Genomic DNA, 24777 nt, shown 5'->3' with positions numbered 1-24777 from the left:
TCTTACTGACAAATGCCACGACCTGAGCAGATTTTTCCATTAAAGGAAGTGGAAGTTATGATTGGTCGACTGAATGGAACATTTTCTTTGTGGTTGTTTTCTATTGGTGCAATAACAAGTGATGTTTTTGGAATGAATGTAAAAGACAATTTTGACAGGTAGTACAGAAAGTACACTTCAAATACAATTTTCAGAGCCTTGCATAAAAGCATTTTTCTGCTTTGCTCAAAACCATTACAGACATGCATATTAGGGTAAATAAAAGACCTCTGAGTTAAGCACAAGTATTATCTAATTTTGTTTGAATTGCTTTTAAAAGTGTGTAAAAACCATACAGATTTAATCCACCATAATAGACAAAACAAAACAAACAAACAACACCACCCCCCAAGTTCATGATGGCGGCGCGCACAGACGCAGCGGCTCACTGCTCCTCACGTTCGGTGTTTTGTTTTTTACTTTTTCTACGTGTATCTGTGTGGATGTGTGTGTTTTTTATTATTATACAATGAGTAGAGTCCACTTACAGTCGTCAGGACCTTCTGAGTTTGGGATTACGCTGTGCAAGGAGCATTACATCGGACTACCACCATTTTCACAGCATTCCGGAGGACATAATAAGAGCTCCAGGGTCTCCGTGGTTGGTTCTTCCCAGCGGCAAGACAAAGAGGAAACGTAAACAAAGGAGGCAAAAGCGTGGCTGCAGGGCGGGCCCACTAGCACGGCTAAAGAAACAGCCATTTAAGCCACCGCTTCCGAGTATTTTCCTCTCTAACGTCAGGTCCATAACCAACAAAATCGACGAACTGAGATTACAGATTGCAGTCAACAAGTGTGTACGGGACAGTAGCATAATATTACTCACAGAGACTTGGCTGCAGCCATCAATTCCGGACTCGGCTATTGAGCTAGCAGGCTGCACGGTCCACCGTCACGACAGGAACGGCCACTCCGGTAAGATCAAAGGAGGGGGTTTATGCATCTACACCAATGACAGCTGGTGCAAAAACACAAAGATTGTAGACAGCCATTGTTCCCCGGATTTGGAATATTTGACTGTGAAGTGCAGACCCGTCTACATACCTCGCGAGTTTACTGTTGTCATGGTAACGGCCGTGTATGTACCACCCGATGCTAATGCTAACTCGGCCATGGAGGAGCTGCACAAGACAATAAGCAACCAGCAGAACTCCCATCCAAACGCAGTGCACATTATAGCTGGGGACTTCAACCATGCTGATTTAAGGTCAGTATTCCCCAGATTTGAACAGCATATTAAATGTGCAACCAGGGGGAAAAACACATTGGATAAAGCCTACAGCAACATCCAAAAAGGCTACAGAGCAACCCCTCTACCACATCTAGGTTTGTCAGACCACATGTCCGTGCTGCTGATCCCTGCATACACTCCCATTAGGAGAAGAGCCCCCCCAGTCACAAAAACTGTGAAAACCTGGCCAGAAGGTGCATCACATCAGCTGCAGGACTGTTTTGAAAACACGGACTGGAGCGTGTTTGAACATCAGGACCTCGAAGAGCACACAACATCAGTGCTCTCATATATTAACTTCTGTGTCAACAGTGTCACTGTGGACAAACGTCTCCGGGTGTATTCCAACCAGAAACCCTGGATGACTAAAGAGGTCCAGGTCCTGCTGAAGCAACGTGACGCTGCTTTTAGATCCGGTGATGGTGTGCAGTACAGTGCAGCCAGATCTGAGTTGAAAAGAGGCATCAGAGAAGCCAAGGCAGCGTACAAGAGAAGGATCGAAGACCACTTCAGCACCAACAACTCACGACAGGTATGGCAAGGAGTTCAGCACTTAACCAACTACAAACCTTGCAATACCACGTTGACTGAGGGCAATGCGGAGCTTGCGGAGGAGCTGAACCACTTCTTCGCACGCTTTGAGGTGAAGGGACCAGAGGCAGCAGCAGCAAAAACATCGGACAGCAGCAGCAGCCCAAGCCTCATAGTGCAGGAATATGAGGTGAGGCGCACACTGAGGGCAGTGAACCCCAGGAAGGCCGCCGGACCAGATGGGGTAACCGCAAAGGTCCTAAAAGAGTGTGCAGACCAGCTGGCTGGGGTCTTCACTAAGATCTTCAACACTTCACTGTCCCAGTCCTGCATCCCGCCGTGCCTAAAGTCAGCCACAATTGTCCCACTGCCAAAGCGTACTAACATTAGCAGCCTCAACGACTACCGACCAGTTGCTCTAACACCTGTTATAATGAAGTGCTTTGAGAAACTGGTCCGACGTCACATCATGTCCTGCCTGCCACCCACACTCGACCCACTCCAGTTCGCATACAGAGCTAACAGATCAACTGAAGATGCCATTGCTACAACGCTCCACACCACCATATCTCTTACAGTCGCCAGAACCTAATTGACCTAGGTTTCAAATATAGTTTGTCTGTTTCTGGCGATTATCAGCGAACACACAACATCCTGGAAGAGATAGCGAGACTGCCAGGGTCACCGTGGATGGTCTGCCCGCCCAGCAAGCGTAGGAGGCGACAGAGGGAGAGAAAGCAGAAGAGGGGATGCCGGTCGGGCTCAGATGCTAGGCTACGCAAACAACCACACCGGCCAGCACTTCCGAGCCTTTTCGTATCGAACGCCAGATCCATCACCCACAAATTGGACGAATTGGAGCTACAGATAGCCACCACGAGCTTTGCACGCAACTGCAGCATTATTCTTATTACGGAGTCGTGGCTTCACCCGCTGATTCCCGACGCTGCAGTCGAGTTAGCAGGCCGCACGCTACACCGGCACGACAGAACCAGCAACTCAGGTAAAAGCAGAGGAGGGGGGCTATGTGTTTACGTGCATAACGAGTGGTGTTGTAACAGCAGGATCATTCACACACACTGTTCTCCTGATTTGGAGGTTCTGGCAGTCTCGTGCAGACCTTTTTATATCCCGAGGGAGTTTACTGTAGTGATTGTGATAGCTGTTTACATACCGCCGGATGCTAACGTTGGCACGGCTCTCAGCCTCTTGCTTAACACCATCAACAAACAACAGCTTGCCCACCCCGATGGGGTTTTTATTGTCGCCGGCGACTTTAACAAAGCGTGCCTAAAGACTGTGCTTCCTAAATTTGTCCAGTTTGTGGACTTTGCTACGAGAGGTGAACACACTTTGGACCGTGTCTATTCAAACATCAGGCATGCTTTCAGAGCGACACCCCTCCCCCACCTGGCTGGATCTGACCACCTCTGCATGTCCCTCACCCCCACCTACACCCCCCTGCTGAGAAAAACAAAGCCCCAGACAAAGACAATAAAAACCTGGCCTGAAGGAGCCCTCTCTCAACTGCAGGACTGCTTCTCATCTACTGTATGGGATTTATTCTCCAGCCACAACCTCCAGGAGTACACGGACACTGTACTCTCCTACATCAGGAACTGTGTTGATAATGTCACCGTCAACAAAAGGGTCAGGGTGTTTCCAAACCAAAAACCCTGGATGAACAGCGAAGTGCAATCCCTCCTAAAAAGCCGCAACACTGCCTTCAAGTCAGGGGACAGGGCTGCGTACAGGGCGGCCAGGGCAGACCTGAGCAGAGGGATCAGGAAAGCTAAGGCTGCCTATAGGAGGAGGATTGAAGATCACTTTGCTGACAACGACCCCAGAAAAATGTGGCAGGGGATCAATCACATTACCAACTACAGAAGCAATAACCAGGCGACAGCTAGGACTGATGCCTCGCTGGCTGAGGATCTAAATCGTTTCTTCGCCCGCTTTGAGACGACCAGGCCCTCAGCTGTCACACCACTTCCACCCGCCCCCAGCACCGGCACACTAACACTTAGGGAACATCAAGTGAGGTGTGTTCTAAGGTCAGTGAATCCCAGGAAGGCGGCAGGTCCTGATGGAATACATGGAAAGGTTCTCAGAGCATGTGCTGACGAACTGACCGGAGTCTTCACTAAAATCTTCAACCTTTCCTTGTCATTAAACACCGTCCCGCCCTGCCTCAAAATCTCCACCATCATCCCCATCGCCAAGAAGACAGCTGTGGACAGCCCAAATGACTACAGGCCTGTTGCACTTACGCCTGTAGTGATGAAGTGCTTTGAGAGACTGATCTGTCAGCACATCAGGGCCAGTCTGCCTCCCACTTTGGACCCCCACCAGTTTGCCTACAGGACTAATCGATCCACCGAGGACGCTATCACCATAGCGCTCCACACTGCGCTGAGTCACCTGGAGCACAGAGGAAGCTATGTAAGAATGCTCTTTCTGGACTTCAGCTCAGCATTCAATCATATCATCCCGGAGATCCTGGTCCAGAAACTGTCTCACCTGGGACTCTCCACCCCCATCTGCCTCTGGATCAAGGACTTCCTGACAAACAGACCTCAGTCTGTCAGACTCGGCCCCCACCTGTCCAGCACCATCACACTCAGCACCGGGTCTCCACAAGGATGTGTTCTGAGTCCCCTCCTGTTTACGCTCTACACATCCGACTGCTCCCCTACCCATCTCTCAAACACCATCATAAAGTTTGCGGATGACACCACTGTGGTTGGACTCATCTCAAGGGGGGATGAGTCAGACTACAGAGATGAGGTCAACAGACTGACTGAGTGGTGTTCAGTTAACAACCTCCAACTGAACACCACAAAAACTAAAGAACTCATCTTGGACTTTAGGAAGGGAAGAGCAGACCCGGCCCCACTTTACATTCACGGGAACTGTGTGGAGAGGGTGCACTCCATGAGGTTTCTGGGCGTGCAGATCTCTGATGATCTCTCCTGGACTGCAAATACCACGGCGGTGGTAAAAAAGGCCCAGCAGCGTCTCCACTTTCTGAGAGTGCTCAGGAGGAACAACCTGGAGGAGAGGCTGCTGGTGACATTCTACAGAGCCACCATAGAGAGCATCCTAACGTACGGCATAACAACATGGTATGCAGGGTGCTCAGCTGCAGACAGGAAAGCACTGCAGAGGGTCATCAACACAGCCCAGAAGATCACTGGCTGCTCTCTGCCCAGCCTGGAGGTCATTGCAAACTCTCGGTACCTCAGCAGAGCTGGCAATATCATCAAGGACCATTCTCACCCCAGCAATCAACTGTTTGAACTATTACCGTCAGGCAGACGGTACAGGTCACATAAAACCAGAACAAACAGATTCAGGGATAGCTTCTTTCCCAGAGCTATCACCATTGCAAATAAGCACAAAAACAATTGAACCTGCTTAGCCATACCATACTGTCACTGTCATTATATTATGCTGCTATTCATACTGTCATACTGTCATTATATTAATGCTGCTATCCTGTAAATATCATACTTACTTTTGTTTGAGTACTTATGTTTGTTTTATTGTACCTTTTATATCTTACTATTTTTTATTTATTATATTTATTATTGCATTTTGCACCAAGGGAGTGGCACTCCAATTTCGTTGTACCCTGTACAATGACAATAAAGGCTATTCTATTCTATTCTATTCTATTCTATATCTCACCTGGAAGTGCAGGGCCGTTACGCCAGGCTGCTCTTTGTTGACTTTAGCTCTGCTTTCAATACGATACTCCCGGACAGACTAATAGTTAAACTGCTGGAAATCGGACTTCCTTCTACCACCTGCCGCTGGATCAGAGACTTCCTGTCAGACCGTGTACAGAGAGTTAGAGTGGGGCCTCATCTTTCCTCAGCCCTCAGCCTCAACACCGGCTCTCCACAAGGCTGTGTACTGAGTCCCCTACTGTACACTCTGTACACACATGACTGTGTTAGTACCCACCCAGACAACGCAGTCATCAAGTTTGCAGATGATACCACCGTAGTGGGGCTCATCTCAGGGGGAGATGAGAGGGCGTACAGAGCTGAAGTTCAGAGGCTGTCAGATTGGTGTGTAGATAACAACCTGGACCTCAATACCACCAAGACAAAAGAACTGGTAGTTGACTTCAGAAGGAGGAAGTCCGAGCTGCAGCCTGTCAGCATCAACGGGGAGTGCGTGGAAAGGGTCTCCAGTTTCAAGTTTCTGGGTGTGCACATAGACACAGACCTCCAATGGAGCTCTAACACCTCTGCGGTCTTAAAGAAGGCCCAACAGCGTCTCCACTTTCTGAGAATCCTCAGAAAAATGGACCTGAAGAAGGAGCTGCTGACCGTCTTCTACCGCTGCTCCATTGAAAGTGTGCTGACATATTGCATCGGTGTATGGTTCTCCAGCTGCACCACAGCACACAGAAAGGCACTCCAGAGGGTCATCAATATGGCCCAAAAAATCATTGGACATCCTCTTCCCTCCCTGAAGGACCTGTACAGCACTCGCTGTCTCAAGAGGGCACGCAGCATCCTACGAGACTGTACACACCCAGGACACCGGGTGTTTAAGCTGCTGCCGTCTGGCAGGAGGTTCAGGCTGCTGAGGTCCCGAACAAACAGACTCAAGGACAGCTTTTACAACAGGGCAATAGCCCTAATCAATGCAAATAGCTGACCTGATTGGCTACCTGCCTGGACTTTTTTTAAGGGGAGGTAACAATGTTTAAAACAATAACAATAATAATATTTATATTTATAACAAGGTGCAATAATAATTAATGTGCAATAATAACAGTGTGCAATACACATAACACTTATTCTTCTTTTTTATTTCTAAGTTAATATACTGTGTTGTGTTGTTTGTGTTGCGTTGTGATGTGTCATATCGTGTCGTGTTGTGTTATATGTAGTGCCGACGTAGGACAGTTTTTCCAATTTCATTGTACTACTGTACTATGTATGACTGTGCAATGACAATAAAGAATTATCTTATCTTATCTTATCTTATCTTATCAAAAAACCACTTTCCCTGAAATTGCTGTTTCTGCCCTTTAAAGTGTTCAAGTTTAGCAGATTGATTATCCGTGCTGACATTGATATGAAATCACACGAGTCATAATTTTTAAATTAAGGAAACAATTTAAACTGTTCAGGACAGGTTGTGGTCAAAGGTCTACCAGAAGTCAGGAGAACTTCCTCTGGGTTTTAAGGTTAACTGTTCAGAACAACACAACGGGAAAACTCCCACCACTTTGAATTTTCTTTGTAAAACCTATAGTGCAATGGCAAGTTGTGTCTTCTACATAATGTTAAGCTGAGAATAAAAACATTATTGAAAAATTAAGGTAATATCTCCTCCACTCCTCCCTGCCAAAGTGTCGCGTGGTTTCTGGTCCCCGCCTTTATCTCAACACCTGCTCATCACTCACCTGCTGCTTTGGATGAGGATGAATGTGAGTGAGTTTGAGCGTGGGAGTGGACTGAGTGTGAGTGAGTCACAGACAGTGTGAAGAGGATTGTGAACGTGTTACCCCTGCCCTGGACCTTCCCCTGGAGCCCCTGTCCCTTCATCACTGTACATATGTATATATTTCACCTGGTGTTGTAAAAAAAACCTCCCTTTATTGGCACCGCATTTGAGTCTTGCCTGACTCGCCGTGACAAGCACATCTCTAACAAGGAGCATTCGCATCTGTGCTAATTTAATCAAACTGTGCATGGCAGGAGATGATGATTGCCTCTCCATGTTCTCAACATTCTGTATAAAGCCTTCTCTTTGCTAACATTCTGTCTCTTTGCTTTTTCTACACTCTAATGCCTCTGCATCAAACATATTGATCAAGCTGATTAGCCAGTTAAAGCCTTAGTCCCACAGGCCATGAAATCCTTCAGGTGAAATGCGTATTGCCCCATCTGGTCGATGAGTGGGTGCTGACTGTTGCTAGGTGAAATCAGTTGCAAAGAGGGTGTTGCTCCAAAGACCTCTTCATGATTGCTTTACTTGCACGCAAATTGCCGCAGTCCTTAGTACTTTGCATGGAAGATGCAGACTTGCAAACATTTACCAACTATTCATTCCCATAGTGGCCAGCCCCCACCAAGCCGTGGACAAGCTCGAGCACCTGCGACCGCAGCGACCGAGGCACCAACAGCTGCAGGAGATCCTTGCCCTGGCCAGGGGCCCGCCATCTCCTGTATAGGAGGCCGTCGTGGGTCTCCAGATTGTTGTACTGGGAATAGTAGGTCTTCACTTCGGGCCCCTGACCCGACACCCCCATCCAGTCTGGGCGTCGCGGCGCCTCCAGCCAGGCCCCCACCTGAACCAATGTCGCATCAGCCTCCTGCTCCCGCTTCAGCTGCTGTGTGGTCAATGGGAGCCATCCCCCTCCCCTGGCTGTGGCCTGAGCAGTAGCCATGCCCAGTGCCTCCTGGGCCCGCTCCTCCTGTTCTTTCGAGAGGGGCAGACTGTGTGGGCGCAGACGGATGGGTTGAGCAGAGCAGGTGTCAATGGTGCGCTGAACCAGCCGCATCTGCTTGCAGTCTTCGTCACTAGCGGCAATGATGTCCACATTCTCGTCCAGGAGGCACCTCAACCGCTGCCGCTGGTCAACGGTGAGACCTACGCTGCTGCGCTGCCACAGGTCATCAACAGTTTGGGTTGTCGAGGGAGGTTTGTCGGATGTAGAGGCTGGGGCTGAGGTGAGTAGAGATGGTCCAGAGCCACCGGCGTCCGAAGTCTGTTGAGCGGCAGCTGCCTGAAGCCCAGCTTGTCTGTCTCTGGTCCCCTCCATTCCCTGCTTTTGACCGCACTGAAGGGTCAGAGTCTCTGTACCAATAGTGATAGCCAGCTTCGCGGTGTCAACACAGGCCCCCCAGCGGGTCAGCAGATCAAGGCCGATGATGCGCTGGTCTTGGATGTCAGCAAGCTAGAAGTCGTGCACCAACTCCAGGTCCTTCACTCAGATCCGCAACGGTCTCTTCCCCCGCATGTCAGTTCTCTCCCCCGTCACCGTCATCAGCTGGGTGTCGGTGGGCGACCAACCCATCACAAGCGGCCCGGACGTTCCAGGGAGCACACCAGGTCGTATTAGGGAAATGGTAGACCCTGTGTCCACCAGGGCCCGGAAGGGCTGGTCCTCCACACAGCAGCTCAGGTAGGGTCCCTTGAGGTGCCCAACTAGGCCCTCCACCGTGCATCGTTCTTGGAGGGGGGCAGGAAGCTGGAGCGGTGGTCCCCTCGCTACACCGCTCCTCCTCTCGTTTCCCTGAGGCCATATAGTTCTGGTCTTTGGGGCGGGCACCAGGCAGTTGCGCGCCACGTGACCAGGCTCATCGCACCGGTAGCAGCGGTCGGTCGGTCGTCTGGGATGCCTCCAGGGCACCGAGGACTGCAGCTGGCATATCTCCGCGACCTCCCACTCCCTGTCGCAGTCTGTGGCTCTGATTTGGGGGTAGTTTGGGGGGGGTCACCTGCTGGTTAGGTCGCGAGGCGAGCACCAGCTCAGCCCTTTCAGACTCAAGGAGCGCCTCACGGAGAGTTCAAGGCATGGCCAGCTGGATGTGTTGGCGCAGTCGCTCTGGAAAGAGTCCTCGCAGAAAAGCATGCAGGCTAAGCTCCTCACAGGCTGCTGCTGGGAAGTCCGGGTAGCCACGATGAGCATATAGCAACACATCAGCTGCAAAGGCGCCCAGGCTCTGCCCTGCCCGACGGCTCTGGTTGGTCAGCTGCTCCCTGCTCTGATCAGTGGAGTGCCGCTGCCCAAATCGCCTCTTGAGTGCCATGGTGAGGGCCTGGCGCTCATGCTGCTCTGCCGGGGCTATGTCAAGCAGTACCTGCAGTGCATCTCCTTCCAATGCTAGCGCTAGGTGCATAGCAGCCTCTTTGTCACTCCAGCCCCATGCCTCATGGCTAGCCGGACTTTTGAGAGGTAGGGCTCTAGCGGGGTTAGCCCGTTGTATTTCGGTACCTTAGCTGGCATTGTAGGCATCACTGATCGCTGTCGGGGGCTTGGCGTGTCGGTTGACAGTGGCAGCCCATGAAGCATTGTCCTAGCGTCTGTCGTGAAGGGCCGCCGCTGCGGTGCGCTAGCGCCGTTGCGATCCGTCGGGGGACTTACATGGCCGCTCACTTCCTCTCTTTTCGATCGCCAGCTTCCCAAGCATCGAATGCTCTCCTCGACGGCTTGCTCCAGCCTCTGAGTGTCTCTCTCCATTCCAGCGAGGGTGAGCTATCCCACTTCTGACACCAATGTGGCGAGGTCAGACAAAGAGGAGACAGAGGTATTGTTTGGTCTTGCTTCCCGTGAACAAGTCAGGGAGCACAGCCGTTTGTTATCATTCAACAGCGAAAAACAACAACAACAAAATGGCGCTCTCTCCACCCAGAAACACACAGTCGCAGAGAGAGAGCGTCACCTGGCAACATGGGAACATAACGCTGCCGCCTGGAACAACCGAACATAGCTGTCAAACCCCAAACAGCCCTGACCCATTACAATAGCAACAAAGTAAAATGTTACATCTTTGTATTAAAAAAGAAGAGGCAAGAAAAGTCATACTAAACTATTGTGAAACTTATGGGAGACACCATTACTTGTGGCAGTAGGGATCTATCATATCCTCCACCCTACATTAACTTGGTTAACTGTTAAGACACTTACTACATGATGTAAGTTTGTTACAGTCAGGATACAAGAAGAAAAAATCCAAATATTTCAACTGACATTTTATTTGATTGTTAGTGATTTGATTATTACATTATTTTCAGTCAAACCAGTTGCCTAATTAAAACCCAGAAAATGGAAACATTTCCAAAACTCAGATAAAAACTATTAAATAGTGGTAGATAAGGCCATAGATGTTATTCAGAATTTACAAACTATTTTGCAAAACAATGATTTCAATCAACAATTAAAGAGAAATGCAATATATTTTACAAAGGACATTGTATATAGACCCGTAGTATGATCAGAAACACCCCCCACAATTTTTGGGAAAACTGTGACAAGAAAACAACTGCTGCTTCATATAGTAAGCACTGTAATTCATATAATAATAATTAAAAAAACATGGAAAGTTTAATAATATAGATACTGTTTTATTTAACTGACGTTTAATCTGACGTTAAAATTCTAAAAACCATTTGAGATATTTTCAAAAAAATGAAATCTATTTACATGACAAGAGTTTGGCTATCACAAAAACTTTAATATCATGGAAAAGCAAACAATAAATAGGGAAAAAGTAATAACTAACACTGACTTTATCTTTAAGTGAATATATGAATAAAGACTGTTTTGAAAATCTATTTACTAATACTGTTTATGTCCTTACTAAAAAAAAATCAATACATTACTTTAAAGAAAAAGCAATGTAATGTAATCTGGAATACATTACTTTTTTTTAGTAATGACCCCAACAAAAAAACTGTATGCACGTCTGCTTCCAAAAACATCTCATAATGAAGCTTATACGTAAATTCAATAGGGAAGCTCTTTTGTCTGCTTCCGTTTGGTGGATAATCTAAGCTTTACATCAGTTCCACTTTCCCACACTCTAAAACTTATTGTGACATCACTGGTCTAATCCTGTCAGGCCACATTCTTTGAGTCAATCAGCCTCCGCTCCATGTACTTTAAATCTGTCTGTTCATCTGCCATGCTCCCTTGCAGACGCCTTCATGCAACCCATCTCTCCCCATCTCTACCTCTGTCTTGTTACTCAGCCTCCATTCAAGCCTCCATCTTCTTCTCCACCACCACTGTCTAGACTAGTCCTTCCCTAATCCTTATCACCACTGAGATCCCGTTCTTCCAAATACCTTAATTAAATTCTGTATATCAGTACAGTGGTCCCTCGTTTATCGGGGTAGTTACGTTCTAAAAATAACCTGCGATAGGTGAAATCCGCGAAGTAGCCAACTTAATTTTTTTTACAATATTTATAGATGTTTTAAAGCTGTAAAACCCCTCACTACACTTTTCTCAGACAGGTATGAACATTTTCACACTTTTGTCTCTTGTTTAAACACTCTCAAAATTCAAACTTTCGTAGAAAAATAAGTCCAGTATTATAAAACCAAACCAAAGGCACCTGCAGGTGCCTCTGACGGTGCAAAATGTTTCGTCAACATTGTGTTTGTTGGGGAGAAAACTTACAAACATACAGTACAGCACTTCAGTGTCCCACTGCTAGCCTACGAAGATTTATGTCAACTTTTACAAGTTGAATGCATTCTGTACTGTACAGGAGACACGGCATGAGATGACTGACAATGGTCTACAGCCAATCACGGCACAGAACACAATACGCTGTAAAAAAAAACCAAAAAAAAACCAAAAGCATGCAAAAATGCAAAATTGCACACACAAAAAAAACGGCAAAACAGCGAAGCTGCGAAAGGTGAACCGTGTCATAGCGAGAGAGCACTGTAAATCATTACAGCATCACCAGCTCCTACAATACAGACTTTAACCCATCTCCTATTCATGGTCTAAACCAGAGGGCACCATCAGAGGTCTTCTACAGTCTGCAGTTTTACAGGTTAGATTTCCCTTCTGAGGCACATGAAGGGCAAAAAGTGAAACAGGCTGGAATTACTGTAAATATTTTAGCTGATCAATGTAAATACTGTGTACATATTCACTTCAAAAGTTCACATAATTATTAAATCTAATTTTTCTGCAGTATTTGGCAATGGGGTTATTGGTCTCTGATCAATTTTCCTTTAAGATTCATTGTATAGTGTAATCATAAGTTAAGATACCACGTAGTAACATATCATGTATTGTATTCTTTGTGTTTTATACTATTACACATGCACGGATCTTGTCACTTTGAAATGAAGTCTGCTCTGACCTGTGAAACCAGACACACTTCTAGGAGGGTAGGGGTAACTATTTCCACTAACAAGAATAACATGAAGTCCACTACACATTTTACGCTATCTTTGTAAGTTTTCTTATATGACGGTCAATTTAGGTTAAAATTCTGAAATCCCCCCATATATGTTTAATTGTTTTAAAAAAAAACATACTTATCTATTATTCTCACCCCTACTCCTTACATTTAATGATATTGAGGAGTGTGCACTAAGCATTTATGTATCTATAGCCACTGGGAGACTGATGCGGTGACTCATCAACACACTGAGTTAATTGTAAATTGTTTTATAAGACAGCAACCAAATTACTACCGCATTTATTTAGTGAATTAATTAAAAGCAAAGGCCTGCTATTAATCCCTGTGGTAAAGCTAACAACTCTGATAATGTCACATCATTAACCCATTGTTGTCTACATCTTAAATGCAACTTCAACCAGTTTAAAGTTCATTGAGAAGAGAAACCTTTAAATTTAGTCACTGCTCAACTTTGTGTGGTGAAAAATAAAAAAAAGATGTCTCAAACAATTTTGACTTTTTATATCTAAAGTTTAGAGGTATTAATGGAAGAATATGTGCAGAATTCAGAACTATAGGTTATCTTCTTCTTTGGTCTTTGTGTTGCTTGACCGGTTTTCACTGTGGCGTAAAACACATCTTCATCCTGTGAATGGGCATTTTAATTAATGATTAATTAATGATTACAATGACTTTAACTTTCTGTAAGTCACTGTTAAACATAATTCTTTATTTTGGTGCATAAACGTGGTATAAATACTGTAAATGGTGAAACCTGTATTCCTTCTTAAGCATAAAGCTAGCAAGATGGCTGCAATAAGAGATGGAAATATGCCCCCTATTAAGAAAACAAACCATAATTTTGGCTTGTCATTGCATGAGGGTGATGAGCAATTGTTAGAGATTAGTAACAATAAATCTGGTGTGTGTACAAAGTGTGTATGTAGAAATGTCAGCATCTATAGTCACTAGCTGACTTTAATCCATTATTTTTTTGTTTGTTTGTAAAATTAATTATGAAAAAACTGTAAATATAACAGAAATTGAATACTAATGCAATTTACCTGATTTCTCCTTGCTTTTCCACTCATTTCAGGTTTGGGCTGATCAACTTTCAACCCCAGAAATAAATACAACATGATTACAAAAACATCCAACAGCACACAAAGTTCAATTTGGCTGCAAGCAACTGCAAGTGACAAATACAGGCGCATTCATCCATTCAGCACTTAAATACAGTATCTATTTTCCAACTATTTCTAATATTATTAACAATATTTGAAGTTTTTGGAGAACATTATGATTACAGATTAAGTCAGTTATAAAAGAGTTTGAATGAACTGAAGGGTGGATTGAATAAAAGTGTTATATTTAGCAGTTACCTTTTTTCTGGCAGATGTGATGAACAAGAAGAGAGACAAGAAAAGAGGAGAAAACAGACGATGCTGGACACAGGATGAATAGCAGTTTCCAACACATGCTACAGTCTGGTGTAGTCAGGAAATCGGTTGAAGTTGAAGTTGAGTAGTGTTGGTTACTCGAATCTAAATTGTTCACAGATATTTTTCAGTTAGGTCTGTGCTGTGTTTTTTGTTAATATTTTAATTTTACACAAGTCTTTCTAAACATCATCATCCACTAACAGCTATTTTAAAGAGAATCAAATCAAATAAATATGAAATCAAATATATCAAATATATAATTCTCCACTGAACACAAACCACTACTACTAATACTAAACTATTACTTCTTCTAATACTACAACTAAAACTACTACTACTACTACTACTACTACTAATAATAATAATAATAATAATGAATAATAGCAATAACTCACACCACAGCACTTACTGATTAGGATCCTTGTTGTAACACTGCTGTATCTGTAAATATATTTGAGACTGATGACTGAAGTCTGTTCCACCTTGCGCTTCCCAATTCCACAGTAGTAGAGGCCCTCATCAGAATAAGAAATATTTATGATCAGCAGATCATATGATCCAGACGACTGGTTCTTTACAAAGTGGAACCGAGATAGTGAATTCACAAAAGTTTCTTGGTCAGTGGTGGGTTTCCATGAATCCTCTTCTAGTTTTAGAACAAGAGAAGGTTGATTTTCATGGGTGCAGTTTCTGTACCACACAGGAAATTCCTTACTTGATGTTTTACAGTTACAGTACAGAGTAATATTGTCTCCTGATCTCACTGCCCTCTCCACCACTGATCCAGAAATGCAATAACCTCCTGAAAAATCAACACAGTACAAAGAAGTATTTTAGACAAAAGTCTTCTAATCAAGTCCAAAAGTTGATGTAGATTGTGAAACAGAATTAGTAGTTCAAAATTCCTACAAAATTTCAGTTCATCAGAGTTTAATAAAGTTTACCCAAACATTACCTAAAAGAAGGACAAGAATGATGTTAAGTCTGTCCATGTGTGACGATGACCTGCAGTTAAAAGACACTAAAACTGGTTTGACTCTCGGATCTTATGACCTGCTCATATTTTTCCATTAAAGGAAAAGTAAGTTGTGATTGGCTTGTTGAATGGAACTGTATTCTGTGGTTGTTTTCTATTGGTGTAACGTTATGTGATGGTCTAGATATAAAGATGAAAGTTCTTCTCTAGATGACACTTGAAGAAAAACTTTTTTACAATCAAATAATAGACAGTTTGCAATATAACTTAAAATGACTGTGCCTTTACCATCATTTAACTTCTTTCTCATTTTCCAAAAAAGACTGTTTTAACAGATTTTATTGACAAATTATGAGTCTTTAGAAAGATAATTGTAATAATATAGGAACTCTTTCTAACTCCAAGATAAGAAAGTGTGAATGACTTTGTGTAATAGACTTGAATTCTGCAGAACAATAGCTTAGCTTGGTTTTGTGTAGTAAAATGGTTCACTTATAGATTTGAATTTAGAAAAGACATAATGGCACATAACGTTAATGTCACATTTGCACTAGAGGTAAAGAAAATCTGACTACATCCATCGATCCATCCATCAAATTTTTAAATGCTTATCTGGGTCCATGTCATAAGTGTCATGGCCCTCCAGTCCTCCTGTGGCATCCTGACATTTCCTATTTCTCACTCTCCACCTTGGCTCTCTTTCTTTCTCTGTGTGTTCGAAAATGTTAATAACCTGTCCTCCAAACCATAAGCTTGCTTGCCTGTTTTTGTGACTGCCATTATTAGAGCCTGTTCTGTTTTCCTCATGGAGATGATTCTGTTGAGAAAGCTGTGGAGAGGAGGTACAACCCCCCGATGAGTCTGAAACCCTAGAAGAAGAAACAAAGAGTGAGGTGCAACCTGGTCCCGCTCACCTCTCTCTGGCGGAACACCTGAGACAGAACAGCCAGTGAGTGCTTATATTGTGTCAAGAAAGCTACTTAATTGATTTCTGCTCCTGTCGGTTCAAAGAGGGGGCCCCGCAGTAACGGATTAGATACTGGCGGGCAAAATTGAATGTTGTTCCTCCATACTCAGACTGTTAGTATCTACAAAGATGTGTTTCCAGTCCTCTTTGCATTCTCTGCAGGCCCTTATAGATTATGGTGATGAGCAGTTTTTTGGACAAATCACTGGCCACTGAGCTCAATTTACCGCTGGAAAAGTTGCTGGAGGCCCTTCAGGTTTGGTTCTCGGTGGTTCTTGCTTCCTGAACATCACTCGCAGCTCCCTTCTAGTGAACCTCATCATCTCCAGTAACCGGATGATTATGAACACATTCCGTTGTATATTTTTGAAGTTCCTAATGCCCCTCTTATCTTAGGACACCCCTGGTGGCTAAGCAAGCACAACCTGCTTACAGACTGGACCTGGGACACTATCGCAGACCAGCCCTCAATCAGAACAAGTGTCCAAATCACCAGATCTTATTTCCATACCCACTGCCTACCACAACCTGGCTGAGGTGTTTCGAAAGGATTTGGCCTTATCTGTCTCTATTCACAGGCTGTATGACTGCACATTGAGAAATACATCACTGACTCCTTGGCTGCTGGCATTATCCATCCTTCTTCTTCTCCACTGGGCACAGCTTTTTCCGTGGATTAAATGACATTACTGTAAAGAACAAGTATCTGTTGCTTCTCCTTTCAGCTGCCATTGAGCTCTTGCAGGATGCCACCATCTTCACCAGCTGGACCTACAAAATACATATCAAATGGTGCGCATCAATGAGGTGGACGAATGGAAGACCACGTTCAACACACACCTTTATGCTGACTCATGTGCTTTCTTTTTATCTGCAGAGCGCAATTATGGCATGTGAGATCAGGAGCTTCTGGTGGTCAAGATGGCCTTGGAGGCCTGGCACCACTGCCTGGAGAGGGCTGAACACCCATTGTCAGGACCAATCACAAGAGCCTCCTCTTCTTTGCTCAATTCAATTTTGCTATTACTTACAAACCCAGTTCCCAGAAGGTGAAACCCAACACCTTGTCCTGCTAATTCAAATTTTCTGACGGCATGGCAGAGGAAACCACAATCATGCTGCCCGCCCTCCTGTATCGTTATGTCACTATCCTGGAAGATTGAGTCTCTGATCCCAAATGCTTAGAATTGTAAACCAGACCCAGGCACTGGTACACCCTATCACCTTTTTGTGCCTTCCTCAGTTCAGTCCCAAGTTATCCAATGGGGACATACTGATAAGTCCTTGTGCCATCCTGGTAAAGTCCGCACTATAACTTTCCTTCAACACTTGTTATGGTGGCCTACTCTTATAAAAGACATCCATGAATATGTGTCAGCCTGTCAAGTTTGTGCCCAGAATAAATATGTAAGTTCTCCATCTGCAGTACTCCTCTGACCACTTCTGATTCCCAGGCAGCTTTGGTCTCAAATAGACTTGCATTTCATCACTGGTCTCCCATGCTTGGCAGGAAACATTCTAACTATTGTTGATTGCTTCTCTAAGGTTACCCACTTGGTTGAACTACCAAACTGCCATCTGCACTGGAACCAGCCCAGCTAATCCCTGACCATGTGTTCCGGCTGCATGTTTCTTTACCGTATATTATCATAGGGTCTTACCTCTTTACCTTTGCCTTGAGGCAAATGTTGTTGTGATTTGGCACTATATAAATAAAACTGATGTGAATCAAATTAAGTTATAATTTTTTATTTTTGGTTTTGGCTATTTGATGCAAAGAAGGTGGACAGGAAGAAGGTGATATACGTGGATGTCGGTGGTGGGTAGGTGGGTGATTTTGCTGGCAATGCTTCTGGGAATTTATTCAGAAACAGTTAACCAGCATGATACACGACACTTTGCAAAGTAACAATGATACTTTGCAGTGCCTGCAGTGCCTCTGTTGTGGTATAAGCTTAGTGTGATACTAAACAACATGTCCAGTGACAGCATGCTAGATCATGATTTGCACTACTTTGCAGTGCATTAAGGCAAAGTGGTGGTTTTCCTGTAAGCTTTACTCGGCCAAACCTCGTGGGTTTCGCCTTTGTATTGTCCTTTAACTTCTTTAAGTGAGATATTTGAACATTGTTATTATTTTAGTATTATACATTGAGGACATTAATATTTACTGTACGTTGAAGAAAATATGACTAATGATTGATTAGAGAAACAACAACAACAACAACAACTGGAAATTATCTGAGCGTAGTTGTCATTTTTTGTCACACATAAACAATTCATTTTTAATTCTATTTTAAAACATTTAAAATGTATATAAAAACTCAGTCTTTTCAAATATGAAAATTTAAAAATGGATTTTCAAGTGAGTTTTAAAAAGTCCAGTTTGGTGATAATGTAGCATATTCCCTGCAAAGGCACCATCCACTCTGTACTTTAACCTCTTTCTTCCTCTGTCTCTCCACTTTGAGGTCCTGGTGTTTCCTCTGCCTCGGGGATTCCCTTAGTCGTGCCACTGCAGCTGCCAGGATTGAGAGATTTGCCAATCTCCTCATCATGCTGCCCATTAAGTCACCCATTCATATTCCACTCTTTGCCACATTGTTATGGTACTGTGTTTCATTGTTTTTGTAACAGTGACAATAAAGATCTGTTCTATTCTATTCTATTACAGCTATCTCAGTGGTAACTAGTCATGCCAGCTTTGATTTTCTTCCCAAGTTATCTTCCTTGTGTTTGCCTATGGCTGCTGGGTCAAAGAGTGGAGAAGACAAAGAGTCAACTCTGCTGATTGTTCCACTGATAAGGTAACAGCTTTTGGTGGAGAAATTGTGAGTGTTTGGGGTGGCATCTCCCTCAAAATAAGGCTTGTCATCATTGCTGGCAATCTCAATGAAGAGAGATTAAATTTCCTAACCCGTGGCAATCCCTTATTGGACCAAAATCTGACCTCCAAGATGACAAAGCTCACCCGTACAGAGTGGGTTTCGTCAGAGACTATATACAGTATTTGGAGTGAAGATGATGGGATGGCTGACTGTGGTCCTGCCCTTAACCTGATTAAACACTTGTGGGATCCGCTGGACTGTATATGTGTATGTTCATCATTTTCATTTTTTCTAGACTTTTCCCTGCTTGCCCAACTCAGGTTAAGCATGGGAGTTTGATCTAAGTAGCTTTGAGATGTGTTTCTGCCTGAGTGGCTAGTTTTCGTTTGTATGTGAAAGTGTGAGAGTTGTTTTGTGCTATTTAAATTGCCTAGTGAGTCGCTTCACTATCGGTTTTCAGTTTCTGTAATAAACCTTATGTTTTTTTTTAACCTGACCCTCCTGTTTTTGTGCTCATTTATGTTACACACCCGTGTCGCGTAGCTGAGCCGGGTCGTAACACAACTTTAGAGACATATTACACTGGCTACATGAAAGGGTTTAAAGACAAACTGATAATACCTTTCTGTTAAGACTATAGCATTAAGCCACAGTTTAAAAAAGATATACGGTGTTGGAGATTACTATTTGATCGCCTGCTGAATTTGTAACTTTGTTCATTTACAAAGAAATAAACAGTCTCAAAATTTTATGGTAGTTTCATTTTAATGGAGAGAGACTGAATACCAACCCAGAGTAAGGAAAAAAGAACACTTTAAATAAAAGTTATAAACTGATTTGCATGTCAGAGTGAAATAAGCAAAAACATGACTTAGTCAAGAAACTTTTGCTGGTGATGTAATGGGAAAATTCGAGTTAACCCTCACATTTAGATGTAGATGGTTAGGACTTCAGTGTCTGATTTTGGTATAACTTTTGTATGCTTAGATGAAGTATGTATATGTGTTAGGATGACCTGGTGAAAAATTGCTTAGCTTTGCTTAACAATGTTTCACTATGTTATCTGCTAACAGCTGCTTAAAGCTGTAGCGACCAGATTACTTACCTACACAGCTAGCTATACTTCCCTGCACCTGATATAAAGTGCGGTAAGCTAAAGACAGCTTCAACTGTCTGTTTGTTGAAAAATAGTAACGCGACTGCACCGTATTTTCTTGTTAGTAACAGTAACGGCGTTGAAACGATAGAAACTGTCACGGTCCTGGGTCGGTGACCCAGTGTTTTGAGTTTCTTGTGTCTCTGAGTTTTGTATTATGATCTTAGTTCCCTTTGTTCCCCCAGTTTATTCTTTAGTGTCTTAGTTTGGCTTTCTTGTATTCTCTTTAGTTCTCTGAGTATTTAATAGCTGCCCTGTATGTCTCTTTGTTGTTCTGTGTTTCTTAGTTGCTCTGTCTCCCCTAGTCTAGTTTGCGTCTGTGCTACTTCCTGTTTTACTTTGAAGGTCCATGTCTCTTGTGAGTGTATTCTACTTTGCTCCCTCGTCTCGTCAGTTCTGATTTCTCCCAGCTGTGCCTCATTCCCCTCGTTACTTCCCAGTGTATTTAAACCCTGTGTTTCTCTGAGTCAGTGTCACGTCGTCCCTCAAGCTGTGTTTTCCTCGTGTGCCTCTCCGTCAAGTGTAAGTTTATTTTTCCCAGTTTAGTTTTTTGTGCTTTCCCCTGTCAGCAAATAAAGCTGAGTTTTTGAGTTCATCCCTCGAGTCTGAGTGCCTGTATCTTGGGTCCAACTTCTGCCTGCCACACAGCGTTTCATGACAGAAATAGTAATTACTTAGATTACTCATTATTGAGAAAAGTATCGCCGTTATTCCTATCACTGTTAATAATGTATATTAATATATCATACTTTTAACTCTTTTATAAAGCACCACAGTGCATTTAAAGTCTCTATCCGCACAGCAGAAAGGGCCCGCACCCTGTGAATGTGTGGATAATTTTTCAAAAAAATTTTAAAAAACAAGCATTGTTAGGCATGTAAATTAAATTGAATCATTTTTCATATGTAGTGTCCAAAGTGTGCCAAAATTGAAAAAACAGCACAATGCCTGAATATTTATGTATTAAAAGTGCAGGAGAAGGCCCCGGTTTAGACCCAGAACACACTGGTTACACAAAGCTTATTCATATAAAAGTACATTTTTCCAAAATACCTGAAAATACAATTTGAAGGTGAACTGGACAAAATGTAGTAGCAAAATCACTGGGCATACAGCAGAAGGCCTCTCTTCCATCACTGTTTAGCACAAGTGACAAACACATGAATGGGTAGTATAACTGAAAAATAGGCATTTGAGATTACTATTCCCATTCAAAATAATCAAAAGTATTTAGGACCTTTACACTTATGAGTTAATACTTAGCAAAGCCAAATATACAAAATTCAAACTTATAATTTATTACAGGGAGAAGAGTTACAAGAAATGTGCCTTGCCAATGTGGCGTCAATGCAAAATGTTCATGTCTTGTGTCCCACTGAATAATGCCCTACTACAACAGTGGCATGCGGAACATTAGTGTTACAAAGAAATTCAATTCAAATTAAAAAACTTAATACAGTGCAGTTTGGAGGAAATTGACTGCAACTCACTCAATACATTATCTCAGCCACATACACATTCTATATTTATCAGCAAATCACGATTTCACCATTTGCTATCACATTTGTTTATCCAAGTATAAGTTCAAGTAACACCAGTGGCTAAAGAGCTACTGAATTCTGTCTTCTGTATGCTTTAACAAAATATGCTTTCTGCAAATATATTTGAAAGTATCGGAAATAAAACAAATCACACTCTGCACTGTTCTGATGATTCAGTTGAATGAGGGGCTGCTGTCATTGTGGGTTTCCTGTTAACATCACACATCTTAAGATTTGTTGAGCCTGGCTTTACTGTCTTTCCTTTTATATTGCTGTAGCAGTGTATTGTTGCTGAGCAACAGTTCATTGCAATAAAATATTCATGTTATTATTAACTTCATTCTAATTTTCAGTTTGGAAAATGCTCCAGAGAGCCACACTGGAACCTTTCATCACCCCTGACTCCTGGACTGCATATTTTGGTCCTCTGTATTGTAGAAGTATCAACTGCAAAAATATGTACTGAAGTGAAAACAGAAGTCTTTTCTTCTTTGGCTTGCATGATGCAAAAGAAGAAGCTAATATTACCGATTAGTTATTAGAATAGTAAAATGTATTGATTTAATGAAATTACTGTAGTATAACTGTGTTAAAACACTGATTAAATGACCTCATTTAGTCTTGGTATACATCTTGTTTTAGGGCTTTTTTGATGAATTTCAGGTTCTTTAGTTTTGGAAATAAACGTGATTGCAGCATGTTATTCTAAAAATCTTACAATGAACTGAAAGAAGAAGTTAACTGAAGTTCAGGTTTTTTTTTACTTTAACAACAATACTTACTGGAGCCTGAATTGAGTGGGGCAATGGTGAAATTGAAAACACCATTTAAAGCTTGGCTATACCTTTAAATGGTTTCTTGATATAGGGATTATTAGAGTTTCAGCTTGTTTTAGCAAATCCTCTAAATAATATAGACTATATTTTATCTTTATAATTATAATTTAATCAAACATTTTGATAATAAAGACTGAAATTATACATCATTTTATTGGGTACACCTTGCTAGTGCCAAGTACCTTTGCCTTCAGAATTGCTTTAATTCTTCAAAGTCATATTGACATGATAGCTGCCCATCCATAATACCAATCTGTAATTCCACACCATCCCAAAGGACTATTAGACTGAGATTTGGGGACTCTAGGGGCAATTTGAATAAAGTGAACTCACTGTTTGGTCAAGAAACAAGTTTGAGGTGATTTCAGCTTTGTGACATGTGACAAGCAACCATGAGAACATGAGCACACTGTGGTAACTAAAGCTGGGCATACACTGTGCGATTTTTTCAGTCGCGTTATTCAGCTTCAGCTCAAACTGCACAATTGACTCGCAGGGGTTATAAGTTCGTAGGTCACGATGCAGGTCTCACACTATATGGCCCAATGCTCTGATGCGACCTGAGTGCTCACACTGTGCATCCATAAAATGAAGGTTATAACGGAAATTCTGTCGCTCGCTCTCCCTCTCTCTCTTTCACTCACACTGACACGCACACCACCACCATCAACTTTGCTAAATTGCTAATGAAAAACATTGATCAGGCAGCTGTGATTGAGCAGCAGTGTAGATCCAACTATTTTCACGGTTGTTGTGGTGGTGATAATTTTGTGATGCCACATCGAAAAGACTCAGATGAGCTTTCCAAAGTTCTACAAGTGCCTCCATCGCTTGTGTCCAGATAACACGCTGCACTGCTGTGCTACTCCGTCTTTTTCACCGACATATATGTGTTTGCGCGTGCGCAGTGTGAGCGGCTGCGGTGACATCCTCACGACGGTCGGGAGGATTTCAAACAGGTTTGAAATCCTCCCGACCAAGCGATTGATGATCGGGAGCTGGTCGTGAGGTGTTAATTGCTTCTCGTTACCCCATGTATACTACACGATGAACGACGCACGATGAAGGCCAAACTCGGGCCGATCAACAAAACGGTCGCACGACTGAAAAATCAGCTCAAAATGGGCCAAAAATCGCACAGTGTAAGCCCAGCATAAGGGGTGGACATGGTCAGCAACAATACTCAGGTTCAGGTTGAGTGTGGTGTTTAAATGACTCAGTTGGTACTAATGGCGTAATATATGCCAAGCCAACTTCCTCTACACCACTGGTTTCCAAAGTGGGGGGCACAGAGCCATTGCAAGGGGGGGCACGGTATGGGAAAAAAAAGAAAAGAAGAAGCAGCCTTGGACACTGCTAGCATAATGGAGAGGTTTTTTGATGGGGCTCACACACAAACACAAGGCAGAGACAGAAACATCGCCAAATAGGTTTCCAAACCAACTTCCTTCCAAGCCAAAGACTAGAACATATGATGAGCATATCTTGCCTTTGGCTTTACCTCCACGACAGCTATCGTGCCAAGTTAGTGATCTCCAACAGATTTTGTTTGCCCTGCGTCGGGAGCACATGCTGGGCTCTCCAAATCACGGACAAACAGTATCCCACATTCTTGATTTTTAGTTCAAAAACACTTCTTATAATGACGAACTACTCCTTAAACTTTTTAGCTCTTGATACAGTAAAGTTACAGGAGGACAAAAATAATTAGTCGTTTGTTAAGATAATCCCGTCCGACACCACGTGAGAACAATAAATATATCATTTTCTGTTGTAATCCTTAAACTGAATGGTAATGTAACGACACTCATTTTTCACTTTTTTCACAAAACTAAAACTTCACTACTTCCACGTCTAATTGCCTGTAATGAAGGCGGAGTAAACTGGATCGGCACTCCATGCCCAGTGAGCTTGTGATGCAGGGGGAACATATTTTGTTGGTGATACATACCTTGGCACAATACTGATCCTGCCACAGTTTGTTCCCGCGGTTCAAATCATGGACAAACAGTATCTCACAGTTGTTTATGTTTTTAAACCAATTTTGCACAGAGAGACATTTTTTGAAAAATGTATTGATAGCAATGTTGAATATTCTTAGACAGTAAAAAAAAACCCCGAAACAACAACAACAAAAACAACAACTATACACGTAAAATAGTTACACCATAAAGATGGTTTATTTTTCTGTTATTTAAAAGAGGTAGTAGTTTATTTTATTGCAGCAACCAGTAATTTATTGCAGTTAACTTTTATTTGTTTAATTGTTTACAAAAGGTTTGAGGTGTGAAATAAACTGCATGGAGTTTGAAAACAAAATATGGGTGTGTGT

The 24777-nt window shown here is 43.0% G+C and overlaps 1 long non-coding RNA gene across 1 annotated transcript; it reads right to left on the bottom strand.

The window, feature by feature from the left end:
* Positions 1 to 13255: 13255 nt before the first annotated feature.
* On the bottom strand, positions 13256 to 14876 carry LOC109202666 (uncharacterized). Its single transcript, XR_002062613.2, has 4 exons — positions 14551 to 14876; positions 14082 to 14243; positions 13764 to 13810; positions 13256 to 13345 (listed from the first exon to the last, which is right to left on the bottom strand). It is a non-coding gene; the product is annotated as an uncharacterized LOC109202666 (long non-coding RNA).
* Positions 14877 to 24777: the final 9901 nt, after the last annotated feature.

Source organism: Oreochromis niloticus, linkage group LG6, assembly GCF_001858045.2.
Source record: "Oreochromis niloticus isolate F11D_XX linkage group LG6, O_niloticus_UMD_NMBU, whole genome shotgun sequence".
Taxonomy (NCBI): Eukaryota; Metazoa; Chordata; class Actinopteri; order Cichliformes; family Cichlidae; genus Oreochromis; species Oreochromis niloticus.
The sequence above is the reverse complement of the archived record's forward strand: the minus strand, read 5'-3'. Positions and strand labels throughout refer to the sequence as shown.